The sequence below is a fragment of the Crocodylus porosus genome, unplaced genomic scaffold (assembly GCF_001723895.1).
Source record: "Crocodylus porosus isolate Cpor-Errol unplaced genomic scaffold, CroPor_comp1, whole genome shotgun sequence".
Lineage (NCBI taxonomy): Eukaryota > Metazoa > Chordata > Crocodylia > Crocodylidae > Crocodylus > Crocodylus porosus.
The window spans coordinates 38,579,828-38,598,611 of record NW_017728951.1 but is presented as its reverse complement, the minus strand read 5'-3'; the positions used below and the strand labels follow the sequence as shown (position 1 = coordinate 38,598,611).

Below are 18,784 nucleotides of genomic sequence, written 5' to 3'. Positions count from 1 at the left end.
TGGGGCAGGCGCTCGCCCCGCCTCCGCCTCTGCGCCCGTGCCCCGCTGGCCGCAGGAGGACGACTGCCCCCGGCACGCGCCTGCGGGGAGCGCGGGCCCCTAGTCCCGGCCGGGCCGGGGGCAGCTCCCTTCCCACCGTGGCCGTGTCGGCTTCGACGTGCGGACACGGGTCTCACAGCAGCAGCCCTTGTCACCCACCCACCGCCGCGCAGCGCGGGTCCGAAGCGGGCCACTTCCAACCGCCGCTCGCCCTCCCGCCCACCTTCCTTTCCTGCACCAGCTCCTCCTCAGGGACGGGCACTTCAGGCTCGTGGAGGCCCCTTACTGTTCTAAAGGCAGCTGAAGGAAGCCCCTCAGCCCGAACTGGAGTAGCCTACAGGGACATGAGTCGGTTTAACTGAGCCAGTTTATAGCCCCTCTCTAGTTTAAGGGGTAAAACTTGTGCCATACAAAGTCTTAATCCCCCTTATCCTTTCCTGGTTTGCTTCCCCCCCATCCCTTTTTGTGTGTGTATGCATAGTGTCCTCCAGCTCTGTGCAGTTCCAGGCTGTTTTGATTTCAATTTATTTAAAATGGAGGTGCTGATCACCTGTGGGTGCAGGTTTTCACAGCAAGGAGCCAGGAGGATTTCTTATTCCCCCACAGTCCCCTGTGGTGCTCACTAAATGGCCCACAGCTTCTCTCAAAGGGCTGGTTTTGGCCTAAATCAGGTTCATGTCATCCCAAATGTGAGAAGAAGGGGGCTGGGGGGAGTGCGTGGGACAAAGAAAGAAGGGGAGAGGTTGGGCTTGGAGGAATGGGGATGGGGCCGTTGGTAGAACAACCAGAAACGTCAGCAGGTCCGAGTCCATTGAGGAACCAGAGGGAGAAATCACAGGAAAGGACTGCATAGAGACCAGGTGCTCAGGAGACAGTGCTGTTTGGCATGGACCCACATGCCCTTTGCTTGATCCCATGGTACCATTGCCCACACTGCCACCCCAGGTCCAACATGCTGAGGCCTAGTTCAGGTCTGGGCAGGGTTAGTGTCATGGGGATGAAGAGGGCATACATCCCAGAACAGGGAGATTTGGGCAGCTGAAAGGGCAGGAGGCTATAAATGCAGGGTGCATGGTTTTCTTCTAACATGGAAATCTTTCCGGTTCCCTACCCAGCTCTGGCGGTGGAAGGGGTGGGTAGCTTGAGAACCTAGGCAAAACGTGAGCTCACCAGGGTATAATAGGGAACATTATACAGGAAGTCAGCAGGGAACAGACCCGCCCAAGGGGGTGGAGGGGAATTTGTTCTTCGGGCATCCCTATGTTTGAGCAACCTAACACTTTTCTACTTTGCTTTTCAGAGAGCTTTGTCACAGGTTTACAAAGAACTTGAACCACAAGACAAAACACTGAAAGAGCAGTCTGTTGCTGGGTTCCAGGGACAAATAGTTCCCTACCTTTGTGGACCATTAATTATCCCATGGTTTGTTTGAAGGAATAAATCACTATGTTAATTTTGCAATGCCTCGGCCAACCTCAAGTTCAGTTAATTCATTCAGGCAGACTAAACCCTGAGACTGAGTGTAAGCAAGCCAGTGGAGTTCACCTGTTCACACCAAGTCTGAATTTCAGGGAGTATCTACCTAAATGATCCCAGATCTTTTAAGTGGACAAAGATTGCCCTTCCCTTCCTAGCTCTGGTTCAGTATTGTAACAGCTCTTGCTTTCCACCTCAGTAGCAGCTGCAGTTCAGAAGCAAACACAAGTTACCTCAAATTCATGAAGTACCAAAGGACAAAGGAAGCAAAGTTCACCATGGTGGAACTTCAGTGGAGCGATATAATGCTGGCAGTTGGATCCAGTGTTAAACATTTTGGCACCAAATGAATTCTCATGTATAAAGCTCACTATTTCCTATTCCTTATGCCTTGAACACTCTTCAACTCTTTCACCTTCATACAGTTCACACCCAAAACCTCAACCACATGTCTTCCCGCTCACTCCCACCCTTACTTCATATCCTGTACAGAAACCAGGGTCTCACTTATCTACTTGCTTCTCATTTCAGCGCACATACCACACATCCCTTCCTAGCAGTAACAGCTCCCTCACATGTAGATAAACAATGTTGGTCATTTAAGATGACAAACAACACTTACTCCACCTCCCTTTCCTGCCTGCTAATGCTGTGGAGCAGTTAAGAGATTAGGATGGTACAAGGAATTAGCATTGCCTATATGCTTCTCCAAAAGAAGTTTGACTTTAGTTGGGGAAGTTTAGCACGCAGACCCAGGAAATTACTGACCATCTATCCCAGGAGCTTAATAACCTTTTGCCAGCATCCTTCCCAAATTATCTGTCATATGAGGTATCTCTGCCTCAGCTCCACAGTTTTCTAATTTATAAATAGCTGAACTAAACATGGAGCCTTACTCATGTTTTCAAAATTAGCCAGTCCTATACTAAAAGACACTGACTGGAAACATGCCTGCTTTAATATTGCTCCAACTTGACTAACTGTGGCTGCTTCAGCTCTTCCCCTTTTGACTTGAATTCATTGAAATTAAAAATAAATCAGAAAGGAAAGGAATGTGGACTGAAACATGGAATTCAAGGGAACTAGCTGATAGCCACATGAGGATTTTAAGATATAAATCTGAAGGAGGAATTAAAGGGCAACTGGATGTCTTTGTTTTCTGATACAGTGTTTAGTAAGATGTTTTTCCCTTTCACGTTTTGTGGAACAGCACACCAGTCATTGTATCCAAATTTTCTGGATCTCTTCTTAACTTGCATCCCCCATTTACTGCTAGCTTTGAAGTTGTATCCATCCTAGACTTTGTCGTCTCCCAGCTCTATCCCAGTTTTCAGAATACTGCCATCCACTTTCAGAATGTCTTCTGCATATAGAGTACATGCAGGTGCTACCGCAGCCCTCAGCTACACAGAAAAACTTCTAACTAAACTCAAGCATGCTATAAATATGAGCAAGCAAGCACGGTTAAGGACATAGCCTTAAACCTGCATTTTGTTTCAGCCTGTGTTGCAGTAAGAACCCAGAGTGATCAGGCCCAGCACAGTTTCACATCCCACAACTTCACCTCATCTATGCTTTGTCTGCTTCCTCCCTTCTTCTTCAGAAGCCACTGCACTTAAGTGTTTTAGCCCCACATTTACCTGCTTCTTTTCTGCTGCACCTGTATGGTGTTTGAACAGTGACAGTCTTCCTCCTATTCTGACCGTAGGATAGTAGCTGACACCCATAACCTCAGGAAAATGACCCCATGGTGACATTTTCACGTTTGCTTATTAGAGTGACTGGTGCAGGCAGGTCTATGTCCACCTGAAACTAAGGACTCAGACAGGGTGATGGTTCAAATGAATATGGAGGACACTTCAGCTTGGAGATGGGAGTGAAGTCAAAGGGCTAAACAAAGGGCCTCCAACAACACCAGTGCTTCATGAAGGTGTCTTAGAAGTTGGCAGACACCACCTAAAGAAACTCTGTACAGTGGCATGAAGAACAGAGGCTATGTTTAGCAGACAAGAAAGAACTGGACAGGTGGAAAAGTCAGACAAGTGCGCTACAAATCTCTTTGTGATTTGGAGACTGAATCTGATGACATTCATTAAACATCCATGCTGTGACATGCTGTCCACTTTTCCCTTTGAAAGCGTGCTGGAAGAATGAGTGCTGTTATTGGAACCTTGCATAGTGGTGTTCTTATGTCACTGTTCCAGGCTGCCGCTCTATGATAGACAAGAGAGAGCCACCTGTTAATGAGGTCAGAGAGCAGAGGATTAAGGCATCAGTGTAGCACCAGAAATCTGTCCCAGCACCCAGACTAGTACAGCTTCCTTATGAATATAGGTCCATGAGGCTGAGAAGATCAGAGCTTTGCAGTGCTAAACTAGCCTACATTACTACATTGAAGGTGTACCCTTAAAGACATCTGACCATATCATGCCACACATACTCAAATGTGCACAAAGTTCCCTTTCTCCTTTTGTAGAAACCCTCAGATTTGTTCCCAATCAGCCTCAAAAGTCCTATTCTACCCATGCAGTACTGAGTTCTTCAAAGACTTACCACTGGCAAAAAATCCTTCTCCTTTGCAGTTTGTGTCATCTATATGTTTGTTCAATAGCTCTTTTCTAGTGTGCAATAGAAAGCATTGCTTCTCCTTTGACTGTGCCCCCAGTGATTCTGGTCCCTGCTGATCTCCATCAAGTGTGCCAAGGAATGGTTTTACAGGAGTTTCTAAAATAAAATAGCAAAGAAAGCAATGACCTCAGAGGGATCCTAAAGGTCAACCAAGTCTCTGCCTCCATAGGTGAGAGGACAAGTAGTAATGGGCTAAAATTGAAATGGGAAATTTAGGTTGAATATTAGGAAGACCTTTCTAAATATGAGGATGGGTAAATACTAAAACAGATTATTCTGAAGGCTTGTGGTATCTCCATCTTTGTCAGTACTTAAGAACTTCCAAACACCTTGCTGAGATGGGATCATTCCTGTCTGAACTACTTTAAGCAACAGTTGGACTTGGTGACCACCTGAGGTCCCTTCTAACCCTATTTTTCTATGACTCTTAAGTCAAACTGTCATTTATTGTTACTGGTGAGTGGCATCAACTTTGTGAGAAGATAGGTTTCAACTGGAGCTGGACAAAAAATTTCCAGCAGAACAGTTTTTTTCAAAGTATAAGGTTTTGTCAAAAACTAAGACTTGTGTGGGGATGTATCACTTGATGACCTCTGATAGCATAAGGCAAAAAGTGTTTGGTCTTACAATAAAATCTACTAACTATATATATTTGATATTTTATTATGATGATTTAACCTCTCTAAAACAGATGACTCAGTACCGTCAAAATGAAGGAGTTTTGGAATATCTGTTCCATGGAAAATTTTAGCTTTGGGTCAATTCATACTGAAAAAAAACAATCTAAAATTTGGAATTTCCCATGGAATGAAAATGACATTTTCCAGCCAGATCTGGTCATAAGTTCTCCCAAAAACCAAAAATGCATCTGAGGATAAGAAAAGCTCATATTCTATGCACTCTAGAGACAGCAATGATATTTAATCAGAGATAAATATGCAACAAGTGTTCTAGCATTGGGCAGATAACGTCCCTTTCCACAAGTGTGCCTTTAATTTAAGCTTCCAGGCTTAACTTCTAGCAGCAAGGAGTTTTGCTCCAGTTTAAAGAAACAGCAAATCATTAATGAAAAGACAGTTAAATGACTATCACTTTTTGAAGTGTGCCTTATAGGATTAAGCCTGTTGTTTTTAGCTAGAATTTGCTAGCTTCCACAGTGACCTTGTGCCCAGGATAGTTTAAGTTCAAGACAAATAAGCAGCTGTGTAATAGTGCTGGCACCTAGAAGGCAGGATTCAGAGTTAACATACTGTTGGAGTTAGAGTCATGGCTTACATCTTGGTTATTATTTCAGCGTGTCCCCCTGCAGGCTTAGGAAGACATGAAGATCATCTTCAGAAATATTTCTTTACTGGCAACTAACCATTATTGCTGCCCCTCTGCAAAGCAGGAATAGACATGCAGGATCTCATGGTTCTGATCTTTGTGGAGATGAGGTCACTGCTGTGGAGTCAGAGTACCTTCTTCATGCAACTTGGGTATTTTTCCATGGGCTGGTCCCAGCCTATTTAAAAGAGCATCTGTTAAATCAAATCTCTTTTAAATAAATACTAGACTGATGTCCCCCTGAATATAGGAAAGTCTTGGTTCTTCTCATTAAACAAACAACTACTCTTAGCTCCTCTTCCCAATCCAGATGCAATGTTGCTCCTTGGGAACCAGGCACTCATGCTGGGTTGGGGTTTACCTTTTTACATTTAGCTTAGAACATTTCCCAATCAATTTAAGAGAAACACAAATATTCCTTCAGGGCTTAACTAAAATGATCCAACCTCAACTGTAAGCCTAAGGCCCTTTTTGATCCAGCCAGAAAATTTATAAGAACCTTCTCCATTTCCATTCCTACACTGGAAGCTAGATTATGGTTTGACATGAGGCCCCTGGAAATGAAGTGTCATTTAAATCAAAGAGAAAAAAGGCTTTTCAAGTCATTTTAATTTGGTGCATTTGCCAGGGTGGTTAAAGGGACATACATTTACCATTGAAGTGTCTAATAATTTCTAAAAAATATCTTGGAGATTTTCTATATCACCAGTGTCAAGGACCACCCTCATGCCAACTTCCTATTGGATTTGATGGGGCTTCTATAAGCCATGCTAACAATGTAGAGCAAAATCCTGCACTCTGTTACATCAGAGGATTATTGAAAATCTTTATGACCCTTCCCAAATCTCCTCTGGAGTAGAAGTCCTGGTTTCATTCTGAAGTGAACTAGCCTGGGAGTAGACAAACTATCCTTACAGCTGAACAAGAAAGGTAGCTTGGAACCTGATATTCTGAGAACATCATCAATGTATTAAGTGGGGAGCTCTTAAAGGAAATAATTGGATGCACCTTGCTATATGCTTCTACTCTTCCTTCATGTTTGGGCTTGTCTGACGCTACAGCCATAGCGTCTCATCTCGTAGTGCAGCAGAAGAGCAAGGGGTTCTGCCCATTGAGTTAAAGAATAACAGTGGTGTTACAATATACTGATTCAAGACTTCCAAGCAAATCATTTTATGTCCTTCTAATTCCCTTTTCCTGCCTTGTCTTGGCTTCTGTGTCACTAACAGTTTTTTTTTCCTATGGCGGTAATGATTTAATCTGCATTTGACAGGAAGACACACATATCAGGCCTGTCAAGTTCCTGTTTTAGTCATAAACAGACTAGTCAGGTTCCATATGAAGATTTATTAAGTGGGGATCAGTGAACGGGTTTAATTTTACTAAGTTTAAAAATCGGACCTCCCGCTCTATTACAACTCTTTTTGCCAAGGGTTGGCACTGTCCAAGGTACTGAGTCAGGCAGTGACCAATACTTTTCATTTTCGTCCTTGTCAAGCCCAGTAGTTGTCCCAACATGCTCCCCCTAAGGCCCTTTATATGCCATCAGGTAACCCCATAATGCTACCAGCTATCCAGCCCTTCAAAACATATTCCCAGCCCTTTGGAGCCAAATTAAAAGAAGCATTACATTCATAACAGGAAACAATGAAGCACAGATGTCAAGTTGCAATGAATAAACATTTGATTTATCAGAGCATGAAAATTGGTATTAGTCTTGGATCAGAGCACTGGATTTTCACCAATTAATACAATTCCTCCTGGCACCACATCTATTTCAATTTCCAGGCAGCCTTAGACTGTTACTGTAAGTATGATCTAACACACTGATTTTGAATCTTAACCAAAACCATATATCTTGGGCAAGATTTGGTTCACAGCTCAGGTCTAATGAGCTGATTCCAAAATAGGGAAAGTTATGAGCCAGATCTTGATGTCAGCCCTTCCCGCATCTGTGACAGTCTCAGTTGGAGCAGAATACAGGTAAGTTGATGTCCGGGGTCTCCTTCCAAGCTTCTTTATTCATTCTTGACTTACATTGTACTCAGAAAAATTTTTGGTAGAACAGACTCCCTGCATCCCCATTTGACTTTCAATCCACATACTGGAATTTACACTCTGGAAAACTGCACAATTAAAACCAAGCTTTATGAAACTGGGTACTGCTTGAACTGTTTGGTTGCAATGATCTCTGTTAATAATGAAAACTTACTGATGTCTGGAGGAAGGGGAAGAAGTAGGGATGGGGAAAAGATTTGCCTGCTGGCTAGAGCACCTCAGGACTCAGTACTACCATGAAACTTGCTAGTGCCAAATTAGTGCATCGCTGTCTCTATTTTGCATAAGAAAGTTGTTTCCTTCCATTACAAAGGTGTTGTGAAATTGGATCACTGTTTGCCAAGTATTTTGCCACCCTTAATGTTAGTAAACAAACACTAAAACAATGTGTTAGATTGTAACACACTGGGAATTAGGACAAAATGCTGAAGTGTTGGAAGAAATAGGATTGGCAAAAACCTTCCCCTTTCTCCCAGAGGGGCAGCCAAATCCCATTATTCAGCCCCAAGAGAATCATTTGTATTTCTGTAGTACTTAGTCAACACTATCGGGCTGCTAACCTGGGTTTGTGAAGCCTCCTGGTCTAAACACATTTTTGCCAGAAGGAGTTCTACCACCAGCATTATACCAGGTCCCCTGAACAGAACTACATCTGCATCAGGAGGTGTTACTGGCCAAGCTACGCCACCACCGGGGGGTGATCTTTTCACATCTCTACCCAAGAGATCACTGTCAGAGGAACTTTGTAATGAAGACAAGGCCTTAAATTCTTGTTACATCCTGTTCTCTGGGGTGCCCTGGGTGGGAGGCTGTTCAGACTCTAACCAGGAAACTAGGAAGACAGAGAGACACTTTTAAGGTCTGCCTCCATGTGCCACTGCTCACAGTTGACTGTATGTCTTAATGTTTCTCCCTCTCCTTTGTTCTATACATTGGTGTGCAGTGACATTGAACAGTGTTAACATTTAAAGCACTGGGCATCTGAGGCACCCCCACTAAAATAAATGGAGTAACTTGCTCCTTTCAGAACCATAATTTCATACAAATTGGCATGGTTGCTGACATCTCAACCATTGACTTTAAATGAAGGCTTAGAGCAGTGTTTCCCAAACCTTTTGATATCTGGGGCACACTTTTTCTGAATTAAAATTGGCAGCACACTTCACTCATACACCCGCAAAGGGGAATGGCCAAAAGTGGCAGCATTGGTGCAAATGCAGTTTGCAGATGTCTGATCCCAAAACAGCTCCCCAGTGGCTGGAAGCTGCACACAGACCTCACTTCTGGGAGCAGCAGCAGTGGCAAGGGAATGGGGAAAGCCCTCCCCGGGGGTGGCATCATTAGGTTGAACTGGAGCAACAGTCTCTGCAACAGGGTACATAGAGCCACTTCACTGTGCACCCCAGGACCAAGAGAGAAGTGGCAAGCAAACTCCACACTGCCCTGGGAAGTCACAGAGTACAGACATGGCTGGAGTCAGGAGTGGGGCACAGGGATACTTGGTGCAAGGTCTCCATAGAACTCAGAGGGACAGGGGCGGGGACCGAGCAAGAGGGTTTCCAGTTGCCTGCAGTCAGATGAAAAGGAGTGGGGGAGCTGCGCAGGTGCACTCTGCCATGTACCTGGGCACAGCAAAGTGTAGCATTAATGACCCTGGGCACAGCAAAGTGTGGCATTAAGGTGCCGGTGCACAGGATGACCTCAGGGTGCAGGCAGGGTGTGGCAGCAGCAGTTGGCAGATGTCTGGTCCCAGTGCCACTGGCATTGCCCCCAATCCCTGGCTCCCTGGATACAGTACACATGCAACTTCCAGCCATTGGGGAGCTGTACTGGGACTGGACATCTGCAAATTGCTGCTGCTGTACAGCCGCGCTGCATGCTACTGCACCCTGCACTGTACCTTGCTCTGCATGGACTCTGTGCCTCTGGCTTAAAATACAACGGAGAAAAAAAGAAAGAAAAGTATCATTTTTCACAGTACCCTTCCACTGTTCTCACGGTGCATTAGTGTGCTGCAGCACACCTTTGGGAATCACTGCCTAAGAGTTTGCATACCAGAATAGCCACATGAAGGAAGTGGCGAGATGCCAGACTGTCACCGTCTCAGTTCTGATTTTAATAAATGCTTTGATTAGACAGCATGACCGGCTCCACCTCAGCAGACTAACTAAGGGGATTCCAAGAGGTCATCTAACCCAACCCCTTGTTCTGAGGCAGGATCCACTGCACCTAGACCATTCCTGATATGGTTACCCATCCTGTTCTCATCTTTCAGTGGGAGGAATTACTTGTTTCCATCCCTAAATATCCTTATAGGAAACAGAAGGTTTTTTTCTACTCTCCAACATAGATCTCCTCTGCAAAAAGTTAAGCCATTACTCAACATCCCACCCAAAATCTCACCATCATGTTATAGATTTATCTTTCTTAACAAGCAGAAATTGATTTTATGCTATCAGCTAACAATTTGCTGTGCTTAAGATATTTGTATTTGTAATGAATACCTTGAGTCTTGTGTTTTTCCTTTTATTGGCTTCTAAATATGCCTTTTTTGGCAGAGGAGGGAGCATGGACAACAGATGATCACCATCCTCTTTATAACACCTTTTTTCCCTATGTATGAAGAGTGCTACATTACCATTTTCCCTTCTTTATTACCAGAGGTGACATGGTCCTGGGACCTCTGGTAATAAAGAAGGGAAAATGAACTCAACTGAAGCCTGGAGGCTCCGATCCAACTACTTAGATAAGCAAGAGACACATCTATTATAAGAATCCTGCTGGACGGTCTCTGAGCTTCCATTTCAGTGAGGCCTCCATGCAGCATCAGTTCTCAGGTAAGTTCCTGCCATGCAGAAAACAAGGCACATGGCCACATGGACAAGTAGGTAACAATTTTGAAGATATCAGTGGTGCCTAGACATTGGCTTTAGGAGTCTACTGAGACAGGCAGGTGATCAAGTACTTTTTAGAATCTGGGCCTTAGTCCAGTGGCTTCAACTTAATTCCATGGCTGAAAAACTGTAAGCAAAGAGAATGCAATTTTAACCTCCATCCCCAGCTTTAAACTATAACTGACCTACAGTCTGCCTACAGAGGCACAAGTGGCCAGCCTCAAGGCACTGCTACATTTTGCCAGAGCAGACATTACAGCAGCCATGTCCCAACAAGAAAGGTAAGTGAGGGTTAAATGTCCCATATTTTGTCTTTTCTTAACCAGGAATCCATGTCTCATGTTGCCGTGTTGGAACACTGGCATAGTAGAGAAAGGTAGCACTGGGGCAATGTTGTAGCTATGACTGTCCAGGAGATATTGGAGAGGCAACGATTTCTGTGGATGATATCTTTTATTGGGCCAGCACCTTAGTGGGGACAGACTTAGGCAAGCTTTTGAATGTGAGTCACCTGAAGAAGGCAGCCCTGCATTTGAAAGCTTGCCTAAGTCTATCCCAACTGTGCAGATGGCCCAATAAAAGGTATCACCCACACAAATCCTTGCTTCAGATAACAGAGAAAGGAAAGATGCTTTGGTGACCTGGCACTCCCTCTGCTAGCTGAGCTGGGCAGTTGCAATGATATTCTCATGGGTTGTTATAGGTGGGATCATAGGGTAGAAACCTACATTGCCAAACTGAAGTGGCTCAGCTGTAGCCAGACATATTTTTCCAGCTGATCTGCTTTATTGGGCAACACACACATCAACGCTTGCCCCACATGAGGTCCCCTGCCCAATATAGGACAAGGGGTGATGTGTTCCCCTTGCCTGGGGATTCCTTGGGTCCCTTGCTGCCCCCTGTCAGGTCCTGCACTGACCTGTGCCTCAGCTGGTGGTACGGGTCAGTGAGGATCCTAGCATGGAGGTTTGGGGTCATGTGGGCCCCAGGATGGACATGTGGGGTGCCTGGCATTCCCTAGGTCCCATGCCTCCATGCCAGGACCCATGCAGGTTTTCTCTGCTTCTGGAGATGTACATGTGGGACACAACTCTGTATGTGGGGAAAAATAGGCAGGTGCTCTGGGGGCTTGAGGGGCCCTATCCAACCTGGGATGTGCAAGATCAGGCTCAAAAGCCAACAGAGCACATGCCAAGGGTAAGAGGAGCATGCAGGCAGCTCCAAGCTGCCTACAGTCTCCTGCCACAGAGCAAATAGACACCTGCGACAATAAAGCAGCACCACCTATCAGTACTATCACATTACTGATGTGGTGCAACAAAGGGTAGAGATGTATTTTCTCAGTATCTGTGCCCTGGTTAAAACTGTCAAGGCACCACAAAAGTCACGTCAGGTGATAACTGTTTCTACCCCTAGGATCATAGGAAAGTAGGGTTGAAAGCGACATCATGAGGTCATCTAGTCCAGTCCCCTGCTCAAGGTAGGACCATCCCTGACTAAACCAATCCAGGCAAGTGTTTGTCCAACCTGCTCTTGAAAATTTCCAAGGATGGAGATTCCACAACTTCTCTAGGTAGCCTGATCCAATGCTTGGCCACCTTCATAGTCAGTAAGTTCCTCTTAATCTTCAACCTAAGCTTCCTCTGCTGCTTCTTGATCATTGTCCCTTGACAACCTCCATGGAGCTTCTCAGCTACATCAGGACTCCTCCAGGCCTTGTCTGAACACAGGCACCAGGCTGAGGGTGACTCTCACTGCTTCCTTGTCTGAGGGCCTAGGTCCTAAGAGGAACAACAGGTATCCTGTCATGTCCACCCCTGATTAATTCTTCTGCAAGCTTTCAGACCACTGCTGGAGGTGATGTTTTTAGCAGGGTTTTTGAAGCACTTGACATTGAACTTCTTCATTGGTTGCGTCTTTGGGTTACATCATTTTGTGGCCATAAGGATGGGCATGATGGAAGATATCAAACAAGGATCTATCCAGCAGCCTTTGGGGCTGGTCTTCTCCTCATCTTCTTCTCATGTCCTGTCTGAGATAGTTGATGACAGGGATTCAGCAGAACCTGCAGACTGTCAGGATCTGACCGGGCTGCGACGTGAGCGCCTCTGTTATGACCGTTATGGCAGTTGGAGTCCCGCACTGCTCTGGTCGTAGCTGTGCTGAGGTGGACATCACAGTATGATATAGTCAATTAGGAGCCAGGGTGTTGAGCAGGGGTGCTTGGCTTCCAGTTTGTGATTTATTCATATGCAATACAGCAACCAAATAATAGAACGAGCTACAAGCAACCTATAAACAATGGCACTAAGGGACAAGACTAGAGTGACAGTTTTAGGTTTGATATCCATGGCAAGGCATCATCAGTAGCCTGGTGCAGGTCTTCAATGCAATCATTACAAAGATAAACAGGACATTCCTCTATGATATGTGCTACAGTTTGGATTTCACCACACTCACACTTGGGGTCTTCAATGCAATTCCGTTTACAAATTAGATAGTTGTCCAGGATGAACCCTGTTCAATGTAGTCCAGCTCTACCTTAGTAAAGCAAAACCAGGAAGTTTAGTTGTGGGGGTCTGTGATAAGAAAATTATTAAGGGTGTCAATTGTCTTCCATTGCTGGATCCATTTTTCTTGATATCAGAGCTTTGCATCATTCAGCTCTTTTCCCATGCTCCAAAATGGTCTTCCTGACATAAACCTTGGCCTGTGGGGTTCATTCATTTCCTCAGAAATTGGTAGTGAATTGAAGTAGTTTTTTGTAGACTCTTCATCTAGACTCTTTATATTGAAGATGAGAAGGAGGGATATGAGCTAGAAGAGACAGCCAAGGAATATGAGTGTACTTGCAAGTATCTGTCATAAGTTTCACTGTTTCGTTCAGTTGCTTTGTGATGATTAAATCATATTGTGAACACTTGTTCAGGAACAGAAATCCATCCAGTTCTCTGGGCACAAGTGCTGTCTTTCAGTCCAGTTGGTCACTGTTAGTGCCTTGATCGCAGCCAGGCCACCTGAGCCGCAGTGCCAAGGTGCGGCAGGCAGGGGCCTGTTACAAGGTTACACAAGAGGGAGGGGGGCAATCTCAACATTAAGATTTCCTAGGGCTTTGAATGCTACAGGCAAATGGGGATGCGATGGGATGAGGGTCAGAGGAGTGGTAAGGGATGGATCAGCCTGCATATAGCCTGGTTAATTCATCTTGCCCAGGGCTGTCTGACTGATGACCTGTGGACACGAGCATTTTCCTTCCTCATAAAAGCTGGAGCCATCCACAAAAATGTCTAAGCCCCTATTCACGTTTGTGCTCTGAGGACAAGGCAGAGAGAGAGTATTTCCAGGGAATGTGGAGTTTCCACCAGGACACTTTGGGGGATGTTCACCATACAGCAAGGCCATAAGTAACACTGGTACACTGTGAACCAGTTCAAGAATTCCTGCTTTTCCAGAGACACTCTTGACCCTTTCCAAATGGTTTTAAACAGCCTCAAGAGGAATTTGTAGGAAAAATCCCCAAGTTTAAAATGAAAACAAAAACTAAAATTCAAACTACAAATCCTGAATGAAGTCATTCCAACAAGAGCATTGAAATGCTTCACTCAGAAGGATCAGAGCAGGACATGTCAAGCTCATAGTTGCTTAAGTTCTTTTGAAAATCTTGCCATCAGTCTGATGGCAGTGTGCTGGGCTGGACTGTCCAGTCCAGATCTGATTGTCCAGATCTACGCCAAGGGCACTCCTTTTAAAGCCAGAAAGCTGAACAGGTGTAAAACGAGCAATGCAGCGGTGGCTCATACCATGCCCCTTTCTTTGCTGTTTCACACTTTTGCATCCTGCCTCACCTTATAGCTCAGGTGTGTTTGTAGCCTGCCTGGCTTATGGGCGCATTCATAGGACATGGCTCCTTGTAGCCCTAAGATGCCCTAAGGTCATGACAGCCCCTCAGTTGGAGTGTGCAGGCCCAAGACAAGGCTGCAGAAACCTACAAGGAATCAGAAACCACTTACATGCTCAGAGAGGCAGAAGCACCAATGCTGGCATCATGTGGGCCCATCCTGGATCAGGCCTGGGAGGATGAAGTGAGGGGACGATACAGGTGGAAGAGGAGGGGAGTCCAACTGTTCACCCCTTGAGGGCAAAACAGCAGGGGAAGATCCAGGCCAGCTGGAACCTGTGGGAGAAGGGGCAGAGTCAGGGCACGCTCAGCGTGGGGTGCAGACCAGACCGGGCAAGAAGAAACTAGTGTGAGTGGGACAGGGGTGGTTCTTGGCCCCTCCACTCACCCTCAGGGAACAACCACAGGGCAAAGGAGAGTCTCCCCGGCAGGGAGCAGTACATGGTTCTCACACATGGCTCAGTGGGGCTTTCTGTCCCCAGCAAGCCTGGCCTGGGCCAGAAGCTCTGACCTCCAAACCCTGGGATGAACCCCTGGCAGCAGGGTCCTCAGGCCCAGAGGTGGGCAATGAGGTGCCAACCCAGGAGACAGCCAGTTCATATGGGGCACTAGGGCCCTGGCAGAGTGGTAGGATGTGTCATCCTGAGTGGCCTGGAGGCAGAGGGCCCTGGTCTGGGTGCAGATGTCTTCATGCCAGGGTCCCTCTGCCTGGGTGCTGGCCTTGATGGTAAGGGGCAAGCTGGCCTGGGTCCCTGCCTCCATCCCCTGGGAGCAGCATCTGCTTCTGGCTGCACAAGAAGCAACTGGTCAGAGATGAATCATGGACTGAGTTCGACCCCAACAGCCCCTTTGAAGGAAGAACTCCCCTACCTATGAACACTACCGCTCCCAGCACCTCCAGCCTGCCCTGCAGCTGGAATGCTGTGCGTGACACCCCCAGTGCCCCCACCACCTGTCTGGTCCTCCACATACCCCTGTGGGACCACCTCCTCCTCCCCACCATCCCCCACTTACTCCCACAGGGCTGGCAAGACCTCCAGGGCCATCCCCTCCTGATGCATGGGCTACGCTTGCAACTAAAAATATTGAATGCCACTGAGGATGAAATCCACCCTCCAGCTTCTCTATCCCAGAGCTGGCCCCAGTGGCAGCCTGAGGGGGACACCAACCCAAAAATGAGGTTAGGTCAGTGCAGCACCAGCCCCTGACTCAAGCACCACACAACACACCCCATGGGTAACACAGTGGGACACCCCAACATCACAACACACAGCAATGCACACACACCCTCCCACAAAACACTGGGAAGGTGCCACCTTCCCCAAGCCCCCTTCAGGGGCTATCCAGAGTGGGGGGCACAACCTTGCCCTTTCCACCTCCCCCCCCACACACACAATACCCTTTCCTCTACAGCACCAGGGGACAGGAACATAGAGGGGCTCATCTCTGCATTGGGGTTCTCCCTAGCATGGGTTTCTAGGAGCAATGGCTCCCCCTCGTCCTGCTCGTCCTCAACTTCCCCCCAAACAGCTCTCCCAAGATGGTCTGCATGAGATGGTGCATAGCCTTTCAGTGCCTACCCAGGCCTCCACCAAGTGTGTCAGGACCCTGTTGGGTTCCCCTCTGGAATTGCTTCCTTCCTGGCTCCCTTACCCATCCCTGGCCTTCTCCTGAGGGTGGCAGAGCCCTGCTGCCCCTGCCCCACACACACTCACCAACAGCTTCCCCTGTCTGTGTTGGGGACTGCAGAGACAAAAAAGAAATGGAGCTGTCTCAGAAATCAGCCCTCTTCCCCAGTAGACCTGAACAGCCTGCTCCCCATTCAGCCCCAGATGGATGGAGACAGAAGGGACCAGGATACCATGACCTGGTGTGCGCAACATCCCCACTGACCCCTCCCACCAGCCTCTTGGGGTTTCATAGAGCCTGGGGGAAATCCCCTTCCAAAATGTGGCCCACACGCTACCTGAGCACAGGATCTGGAGGCCCAGAGATGATGAGGGACTGACAGGAGACAACTCCTTGGTACAGGGCATTGACCCCCTGTGGGATGGCCATCATGGGTCATCCCGGCCTGCCTGGAGGCAAAAGGGGCCCTGATTATCACCCAGCTCCCATCCAGCTCTGATCCCAGGCTCACAAACTAACAATATGAAAAGCACCATACCTATCCCCATGTCCTACTTCTTTTTGATGACAGTAAGCCTTGGTTTGGGTGCTTGCCTCTATCTTTGGCAGGGGTTCACTGGGGCACCCCACCTCAGTCAGCCAAAGGGTCCTGGTCTGGGTGCTGGCGTGTTCATGCCAGGGGCTCTCTGCCTGGGTGCTGGCCTCTGCATTAAGGGGCATGTTGGTCTGGGTCCCTGTGCTGTGCAGGGACCCTGCCTCCTTCTCCTGGAGGGAGCTAATGCTCCCAATTGCACAAAAAGGAACAGGTCAGGAATGGGTCCTGGGCTGAATTCATCCCCACCAGCACCAGAAAAGGAAGAACTCCCCTACCTGCAAACAGCACCACTTGCAACACCTCATAGCCTGCCCCAGAGCCCACAAGCTACCCAGGAGAGCCCCACACCTCACCCTCTCCTCCCAGTCCCCCACTTACCCCTCCAAGGTGGCCGGCACTCCTCAGCCATCCCCTCAACGTCCATGGGAGGCTGTTGCAAATGAAAAAGGAAAATGGCAGTGAAGAGAAAATCCAGCCCCCTGGCCGCAAGCTGGCACCTGGCAGAGTATGGGGGAGCCTGGAGGAGAGCAACCCAGGAAGCAGGGGAGGTCAGTGCAGCACAGACATGTCACCCCACCCATCCCACAGTGTGACATCCACAAAGCTCACATGGTACCCAGCACTGCACACACAAACCCTGCCACAGAGCCAGGGCAACCCCTGTCCCTTCTACTGTAGGGCCTGGTACAGCAGGGTACAGGCTTGCCCTGTGCACACACAGGCACACACACACTCACCTGCCCCCCTGGGGCAGGGGCATGCAGAGCAGCTCACCTCTGTGGGGCTGTCGTCCAGAGCCTGGCCCTGCTTCAAGGGCCAGGATCAGGAAGAGATTCTGGCATCTCAGGTCCTCCACTTTGGCCTACACGACAATCACCCCAACCCGTCAGAGACTGCCCATGCCTGCACCCAGCATATTGGGCCTCTGCACCAGCAGGGTTACCTCCCTGACACCCATCAGGGACTACTTCTCCCCACACGCAATGTCAGGACTCTGTTCACGGCTTCAGCATCCTCTGGGATGTCCCCCAGCCTGGCCAAGCCTGGCCTCAGCCTCTTTCCTCCCCTGCCACATGACCCTGCCAGCCTCTGCCATGTGCAAACTCACCAGGAGCCGCTCCTCCTTTTGCTGTGCACTGTGGAGACAAAAAACATTTGCAGGCTCAGAGAGACTGACAGCGCCATCCCAGAAAACACGCCTTCCCGAAGGAGAGACTTGCACAGAAGCTGGGATGGGTACTGGGCTTATGCCCCAAAATCTGTGCCACACAAAGGGAACAGCCAGCTCCCTCCCCAGCCCCACACCTACCAGGACAGGAGGACTTCCATGTCCTGCTCCTGCTGTGCCAGTCAGGATCAAAGCACCTTCAGCTCAAGCTGCCAGAGAATGACACAGTCTGGGTTAGAGAGGCCTCATGCCACTGCCTGTTTGCACACATAGCCACCTCTTGCCCACATCTGTCCCACTAGCCCTGCGTTCAACCTCCATCCCCCATCCCAGCCCCATGCTTGTTCCTCAGGTGCACCCCTCCAGGCAGCCATCACCCAGCCTATTTGGTCTCCATCACAGCCCCTGACCCTGGCTGGGTTCCTCGCACCTACTTCTGGCGGTGCCCACCACGAGGTTTCTCCTCCTGGGGAAGGAAAGAACTGCTGGAGCGATGGACTTCCTCGGGCAGTGAATTCCCCTTCTCCCCATGATGCAGGGTTGGCAACCCCCATAGCCCTGGGGCCAGGTAGGGCTCACAGGCCTGCGTCTTGGGGATCCCAGGTGTTGGCTGTTACCACCTGTCTCTAATGATCCCCCACCTCCCAACTTAAGGTGCCAGGTCCCCTCAGACACTCCAATTTGGGAAAGACTGTCCCTATGATCAGTGGATGCACCCACGACCCCTCCCTTATTCTTGGAGGGCCCATGGAGTCGGCAGAGAGTGAGACTCTCCTTGGAGGTCTCATGCACTGCATGGGGGTAGGAGAGGCATGGGGCGCCTGGTGAGAGACCCCTGAACTCCAGGCCAGTCCCTTCAACTCCCTGGGCAGGTGAAAGACTCACTGCAGTGGATGGGTGCAGCTACATCTGGCCCCTTGCAGCACTGCCTGGCACAGCTGGCAGGGTCTCCCCCACCCCTCGACTTGCCCCCAGCACTGCTCTGGGTTCTGAGGGGAGACAAGGAGCCGTGCATCTGCTGGGCCCACTCTGCTGCCAAGGCGCAGGGCGACCAGCCCGTCTGGGACATAACG

General features: G+C 48.3%; 1 long non-coding RNA gene across 1 annotated transcript; it reads right to left on the bottom strand.

The window, feature by feature from the left end:
* Positions 1 to 8,430: 8,430 nt before the first annotated feature.
* On the bottom strand, positions 8,431 to 12,641 carry LOC109323873. Its single transcript, XR_002104760.1, has 3 exons — positions 12,268 to 12,641; positions 12,156 to 12,159; positions 8,431 to 8,442 (listed from the first exon to the last, which is right to left on the bottom strand). It is a non-coding gene; the product is annotated as an uncharacterized LOC109323873 (long non-coding RNA).
* Positions 12,642 to 18,784: the final 6,143 nt, after the last annotated feature.